Source organism: Schistocerca americana, chromosome 6 (genome assembly GCF_021461395.2).
Source record: "Schistocerca americana isolate TAMUIC-IGC-003095 chromosome 6, iqSchAmer2.1, whole genome shotgun sequence".
NCBI lineage: Eukaryota > Metazoa > Arthropoda > Insecta > Orthoptera > Acrididae > Schistocerca > Schistocerca americana.
Genome location: NC_060124.1, coordinates 192802196 through 192810509, shown reverse-complemented (window position 1 = coordinate 192810509; position 8314 = coordinate 192802196). Strand labels below are relative to the sequence as shown.

Genomic DNA, 8314 nt, shown 5'->3' with positions numbered 1-8314 from the left:
GACTATATGGCCGTCAAAATATCGGACCTCCATATCGTTAGCAAGAAGACGTACAACGTTAGCGCACAGCTCTTTATTCGCTGACTCTATGTACACAGCAGTACTAAGAATCTAAAAATGAGTTATGAGAATATATTTCGGCGGAAAAGGCACTTCGTCTCGTTTAAACTGTTAAACTTCGTATTCTGTTGGTCGTTCATGATACAAAGAAAAAGTTAATTTAGTCGTGGCTTGGAGACAGGAAAACACCATAAAGGTCGGTGAATTCGTACACAAAGAAAAGCTGCTAGCGTAAGTAAACAAACGCGTATTCGCTCACAAGTAGCAGAACAGGCAAGACGCAAACAAGGCGTGATAGCCTCCCCACTGCTGAAAGCAGACTGATCTTGTGACCGGACACATTGAGCTGCCGTTACGGCTGTGGAACACTTCATGATTTTGTGTGCCATCCTTGCGCAGGAGCCGTACTAATCATCTCTGTATAGGTGCAATTTTAGTATATGTACCGCCGAAGCGAGTACTCTCGGTTGTGGACTCTTTGAGTGACAGTGACCGATACAAAGTATAAAACCACAGCTAAAAATTTCAGAATCACTTTTCTGGAAAAAAGTTAGAGAATTGTGTCTTCCTGTTATTGATGTTAATGTCCTAGTCGTGCTCTAGACACCCTACCAATATGAATGAAGCCTGAGAGTGGAAGTTGATATGGCCCCTTGCGAGCAGAATCGAGAGTGGAGCTTTCGCGCCTGCAGATTGCACACCATGAGCTGGATGGCAAAAATTAAAAACAGAGTAGTACTAGATGCAAAACAGTTGGCAGACTTCTGTGAAGCTATTTCACGTTTATCCCTACTTGCATGATCCCTGTTCGCGACCACAGCACCGGACAGTGCAAATTCAGACGAAAGCGTTAGCAGGAAATCCAGAGCATTGTTCAGAACACACCCCTGTCGGTTGCTTTGTGTTACATGCACTGTCCTGTCTTAGATTTTACTGTTGACTCCTGCAGAAACCAGGACTTTCAGCAATTACCAAAGCAACAAACGTAACAGTTTGGACACTAACCGCTGACTAGAGAGGAGGACGTCCGTTCATGGAAGTAAACTTTTATTTTATGTAGTGGTAGAGGGAGAGGAAAATAAATGTACATTAGGAGTGACAGAGAATGTGAGGGGGACGGAGAAGGGGAGGTGGGTGAAGAGACAGTACGAGAAACAGAAGTTGCCGCCGCGCACGAACTGAGAACAAAGAACCGCGGCGCTGCTGGCAGGACGTGCGCTGTGCATTGTGAGCAGAGACCTGCGCTAACTTATTGTGCGCGACGAGGAACAGAAAATTTGCTGCCTGCTCCGACCGAACCCAGCAGCCACGAAGCCCTTCGTGGAAATCCTCAAGGTTGGTCCCATTGTCATCCCTTCCCTCTCAGTAAACATTTCTCATTCAGGGCACGATATTAATCTTTGCACCTGCGACAAATTTGTGTTTAATTTTATGTAATCCGTACAAACGTTCCATTCCATACGTATTCTACAGTTAATATTTATTTTAGTTTAGAAGACGTTAACAAGGCAGTTCTCATACTGGGTGATCAAAAAGTCAGTACAAATTTTGAAAACTGAATAAATCACGGAATAATGTAGATAGAGAGGTACAAATGGACACACATGCTTGGAATGACATGGGGTTTTATTAGAACCAAAAACATACAAAGATTCAAAAAATGTCCGACAGATGGCGCTTCATCTGATCAGAATAGCAATAATTAGCATAACAAAGTAAGACAAAGCAAAGATGATGTTCTTTACAGGAAATGCTCAATATGTGCACCATCGTTCCTCAACAATAGCTGTAGTCGAGGAATAATGTTGTGAACAGCACTGTAAAGCATGTCTGGAGTTATGGTGAGGCATTGGCGTCGGATGTTGTCTTTCAGCATCCCTAGAGATGTCGGTCCATCACGATACACTTGCGACTTCAGGTAACCCCAAAGCCAATAAACACACGGACTGAAGTCTGGTGACCCGGGAGGCCAAGCATGACGAAAGTGGCGGCTGAGCACACGATCATCACCAAACAACGCGCGCAAGAGTTCTTTCACGCGTCTAGCAATATGGGGTGGAGCGCCATCCTGCATAAACATCATACGTTCCAGCAGGTGTTCATCAGCCAGACTGGGGATGGTGCGATTCTGTAACATATCGGCGTACCTCTCACCCGTAACGGCGGTAGCAGTCACTGACGTTTTGCTGTCCAGCGCCATCTGTCGGACATTTTGTGAACTTTGTTTTTATTTTAGGTTCTAATAAAACCCCATGTCATTCCAAGCATGTGTGACAATTTTTACCTCTCCATCTACATTATTACGTGTTTTTTTTAAGTTTTCTAATTTATACTGACTTTTTGATCACCCGGTATATTTTGTGATTCACTTCCTAATGATTGTTTTATGTATGTCGTGGAGCACATTGGAAACCAGCAGACTTATTCTCTATGTAATGCTACGGTTCCTACACTATTAAATATGTGGGTCAAACTGGGTTAAAGCCCGTAATACTTTCAATGTAAGAGGTCGTGATGAAAAGCAGTGACTCTGAATTATGTGACAGGTCTTTAAATAAAACAAACCGTATTAACATTCCACATCTGTATTCTTCATTCTACATATTTATTCCTCAACATAGTCATCATGGCGGGGGACAAATTTCTGAGAAAGGGATACAGTTTGTTGACGCAGTCACCGTAGACTCTTTGACTTTGTTGACAGAACCGGGACCTCACATCTCCTTGCACCTCCTCATCTCTATCAAAATGAAGTCCTCGAAGGTGTTCTTAACAAGGGTTTCTTAAGAAATGGATGACAGTCACATGGAGCCAAGTCAGAATTGTATGGTGGATGATCGAGGACTGTCAACCCAAGGTGTCAGATTGTTGCAAATGTCACAGTGCTTCTCTGTGTTCCGGGATCGTCATGCTGAAGGAGAGGGTGCAGTGTCGGCCGAACAAGACACAGCCAGGGCAAAGTCATTACCGGTGCAAGGATGACAGCTGGCGCCAGTCCCATAGAGACTCGCCACTTACGCGAGATCCACCACAGGCACGAGGGCGCTGAGGATGAAGATATCGACCTCGCCTCGGCCAACTGCCAGCCGAGTACAATCCGCCAATGACCGGACGACAACGAACACAAACATACTCCAAAGATAGAACAGCTTTCGCCCACTAGGTTATATATCATCATTTGCTTTGTGCTGTGAAGTTTACCTACGATTATTGGCACTTGGCCATTGAGGGCTTTTCTTTTGTTACACTACTGGCCATTAAAATTGCTACAACACGAAGATGACGTACTACAGACGCGAAATTTAACCGACAGGAAGAAGATGCTGTGATATGCAAATGCTTAGCTATTCAGAGCATTCGCACAATTGGCTCCGGTGGCGACACGTACAACGTGCTGACATGAGGAAAGATTCCAACCGATTTCTCATACACAAACAGCAGTTGACCGGCGTTGCCTGGTGAAACGTTGTTGTGATGCCTCGTGTAAGTAGGAGAAATGCGTACCATCACGTTTCCGACTTCGATAAAGGTCGGATTGTAGCCTAGCGCGATTGCGGTTTATCGTATAGCGACATTGCTGCTCGCATTGGTTGAGATCCAATTACTGTCAGCAGATTATGGAATCGGAGGGTTCAGGTGGTTAATACGGAACGCCTTGCAGGATCCCAACGGTCTCGTATCACTAGCAGTCGAGAGGACAGGCATCTTATCCGCATGGCTGCCATTGGTTACACGCGTCGGTCACCTCTTGTTCGCACTGACGGCACTTTGACCGGTGGACGTTACATTTCAGATGTGTTACGACCAGTGCCTCTACCCTTCATTCGAACCCTGCGAAATCCTACATTTCAGTGGCATAATACACGACCGCATGTTGCTGATCCTGTACGGGCCTTTCTGGATACAGAAAATGTTCTACTGCTGCCCTGGTCAGCACATTCTCCATATCTCTCACCAATTGAAAACGTCTGGTCAATGGTGGTCGAGCAACTGGCTCGTCACAATACGCCAGTCACTACTCTTGATGAACTGTGGTATCGCGTTGAAAATGCATGGGCAGCTTTACCTGTACACGCCATCGAAGCTCTGTTGACTCAATGCCCACGCGTATCAAGGCCGTTACTACAGCCAGCGGTGGCTTTTCTGGATACTGATTTCTCAGGATCTATGCACCCAAACTGCGTGAAAATGTAATCACATGTCAGTTCTAGTATAATATATTTGTCCAATGAATACCCGTTCATAATTTGCAGTTCTTCTTCGTGTAGTAATTTAAAGGCCAGTTTAGTGTGTATTACATGCAATGTGGCAGACTTCATTATTCGACAAGTCGCAAAGATAAGTAAAGCTTTGTAACTCATTTGTGCGACTTAGTTACTAATTTGTTAGTGTGTTGTAGAACATTCTTTCTCCTATCCCGTTACCTGGCCCTGGAGCGTAGCTGTGTAATACGGAGAAATCGTCTTAGCGAAGTACTGCACCAGGATCCGTTTCGCGAACTCAAAGACTCGGCCTGCCGTAACAATAATGGGAACTAGGCCTCCACAGCAGTAGCGACGAGGCCGTTACAGAACTGCAGACGAGGGTTTACAAACGAGGGTGGTCCATGTAGGACGAACTTTTCGAATTCGTGTTTTCAGCTTTCTGAGTGTCTCGCAGTACTTTTCAGAGTTTAAACTCAAGCCTTTTGCCATCGATACCAAATGAATCCAGAACATTGCGAGCATTACTTCGCTTGCGGATGGTGTGGTCTTGAACAATTTTTTGCGTCGGTGGTCGTTTGTGGCGGAACTCCACTGATCCTATCTTGTTTTCGGGGTCGAAAAGGTGAACACAGCTTTCATCACTTGTCACCCTGTAGTTAAGGAAACGATCACCATCACGAGCAAAATGCAGAAGTAATTTTTGGCAGATCCCCAGTCTCCTCCGTTTCATGTCATGAGTGAGCATTCGAGGCAGACGCAGGTTTCTGTACCGCAGTTTTGCAGCAACGGTCTGTACACGCTCTTGTGATAACCAGTACCGTTTCTTACATTACGAGCACGAACAACCCAAAGTTGTAATACCGGTGTCGATACAGTTATCACCGTACAGAGCTTCCACTCTTTAAGGATTTAGATTGGAATCACGTTTACTACTGCTATGAATTCTATTACAGCATGTTACACAGTGGAGTTCTGAGTCGTCTAGTGGCAGTGTGTTCCAACTTGTGTGAGTGATGCAGGAAAGTCGACTGAGTAATATACAGAAAGAGGGGAAGGGGGCACTCCAATAATACCAATAAGACGACACGGTCAATGTCTTTATGGAAAAATGTTTGCAGTCGAATAAAGAATCAAGATTATATCACGAAGCAATTCGATGGCGATGAATGTTTTAATTTCAAACTCAAAAAATACAGAAATCTCGTTGGGTGAGATCGGGAGTGTATAAAGGCTGTGTAAGCAATTCGATGGGCAAGAATGTTTTCATTTCAAATTCAAAAAATACAGAAATCTCGTTGGGTGAGATCGGGAGTGTATAAAGGCTGTGTAAGGGTTTCCCACCGAAACTTCTGCTGTGTATTCGGAACAACATGCCAACAAAACGCCCGTCCACATTATGCCAAGGCTGACTTCGCTGCAGAAGATTCACAGCGAAATCCTTACCTCCTCCATACCGTCACGATCTCACCCGTCGATGTGCCACATTCGTGGCCGTAGATTTGCTATGGAAGAAACAATACCGTTCTGCTACAGTTCGGCCAGCACACTGTTCGTATCGGCCGCCGACTCTGACACGTCTGCTCAGACATGCGGTCAGGTCCATGCTGTTCGCTTGTTCAGTAGTGCCTCCAGGTCCCCTCTGATGTAACTCGCTTGGTGAAATACTGTGCTCTCCTGTTTCCTGTCCAGCTGGTCTCGCATGCTGAGACTCAACAGTACTCTTATCGCACTGAACTTGCAGACAGTGCCCTCCAAAAGTCACGCTGCCGCAGCCGCAATTGTGCTGGCGCCTTTTTTCAAGTTGCTGCTGATGAGCTACGTCCCGTAATATTTATGATGATGAGAAAACGTATACGCTTTAAGACATGAAAAGGAAATTACTGTTCTCCACGAATCAGTTGTGCAAATTGGTCACAAATTGATGTTCATATTGATATCGATGCACAGATTGGCGGCAAAGCAATTTCACCGCGCTGCTGCCAAGAATTGTAAAGAGGGATCATGTCGATACCAGGGCGTAAAGTCTTTCCGAATTTTATCGTGTATGCAGTTGGCCAGACTGCCCGTCAGACAGGCACATTAACAACAAGCAGATATCAGCATTTGAAGGAGGGCGTGCAGTTCTGATCAGTGAAGCCAGTTGGGCGTCTGGATGGGAGTGACGCCATTATTCTACGATGGCAGGAATAAGTGAACTACAGACGAACACAGAGTAAAGAAGGAGCGCTCGACCTAGAGACCGACGAGATGTTACGGCCGAACAACCGTTAGAGAGCACTCAGAACTTCGGATTCTTCATTACCAACTACCTGACGTGCAGCTGGTGCCTCAATTACCACAAGAAACATTAACAGGCACACCACAGAAAAGGGGTCAACTCACTGCGCGCCTTTCGCTAACTACCATTGACCTCTGTACACCAACAAACGCGTTTGCTGTGGTGTTGGGCACTTTTGCCATAGACTTTCATTGACTGAGGTAGCCCCTAAGTGATGAGTTCCACTTCAGACTAAGCGACAATGACCATTCGTGTCTGGAGACTCCTGGACAGCCGTTGGATACCAACCTGACCGTCGTCCGCCATAAGAACTGACAACTAGAGACCATGGTTTAGAAGGCCTTTTCACGGTAGGCCCCCTTTGGTTTTCGTCCGCGGCATTCTTAGAGGCCAGCGGTACATCCACCATGTTCTAAATCCCATTTGGTTGGCTTACATGGCAAGTCATCCTGGGCTTATGTTTCAACAGAGTTTCTACTACCTGTTTTTATGCTTGCCAAACCCTGTCTAGGCCTAAAAAGTCACCAAGTCTCGTCCCAAATGAAAACTTTTGGAGTATTTTTGGCAACACCCTTCAGTTAGCCCTTGATTTTGACGAACTAACGCAACAGTCGATCAGAATTTTGTACGACGTCACTCAGAAGGACATCCAACAAATCGATCGAGGAATGCCAACTGGAATACACGCTTCCAAATCAAACTGGAGTAAATTAATCTCCCCTGGCAAATGAAATATGGGTCACTACCAGTAATTGTTAGCATTTGACTATATAGATTACAATTTTCTATATTACAGTGCATGTGCACATAAATAAGTAGCCTCTATGAAGGCATCTTGCACTTGGCTGTAGGAGAGGCGATATGCATGAGTCACAAACGCCGGCAGGCAAGCAAACCCGGCAGAATTTATCGAAGGTGCACCAAGATCTACGAGAAATTAGAGCTCATACAGGGGCATAGACAGCCATTTTCCCATCGCTCTGTCTGCGAGTGGAACAGGAAAGCAAAAGACTTCAAGCAGTCACCCAGTTTCAAGGAGTATATTGATTTAAATACTGAAATGAAGACATCTGCAAAAAATGATTTTGAAAGAGACTTTTATAAACTGATGAATAATACAAGTTTCGCAAGACGAAGGAAAATTTGAGAAAACACTGAGAAATTCTAAGTAAATGCCTTTGGGGTCGGCGTTGGGCACAAGGAACTGTATCACCAGAATAATTTTCGAGTGGGTCACAATATCCAATAAGAACTTCGTTACTGTGGCGATGGAAATGAGTGTAGTAGAGTGCATGAAACCTGTCTATGTGGGGATGTGCATGCCGGACCTCTCCATATTCCACATGTAGAGCTATCACTACATGTTTTGTGAAACCTCAGTTCACTGATCCTAACTTACTTCACACCCAAAGAGATAGGTTCATTTACTGGGTATAGAACTGTGATCCATATGTGAGTAATGATGTGCCACGATGAAGAATTCGACATGTCTTTGTATACAGATGATAATCCTTACGGCATTATTCCACAGAACAAGAAGTTTATCAGGCTGATGGTCGAATGGGTCACCGGTTGAGAAGTTTTTGTGTCTAAGATCCAAGATGTATTGTATCACACTTTGGAAAATGCCATTCAGAGGCTGGCAAAAGGCGAGTGTCATGCAGCATCAAGGGTGCTTGTGCCCGAAGACTACTCCAGTGCAGCCGCCACACATTATTCACCATACCAATATTCAATCTCGATGACATGAGGTGCAGACTGTGCTGCAGTC

General features: G+C 45.0%; 1 non-coding gene across 1 annotated transcript; it reads right to left on the bottom strand.

Annotated features, from left to right (window-relative positions):
* Positions 1-414: 414 nt before the first annotated feature.
* On the bottom strand, positions 415-521 carry LOC124620907. The gene has a single exon (XR_006980418.1). It is a non-coding gene; the product is annotated as a U6 spliceosomal RNA (small nuclear RNA).
* Between the last annotated feature and the right edge of the window lie 7793 nt (positions 522-8314).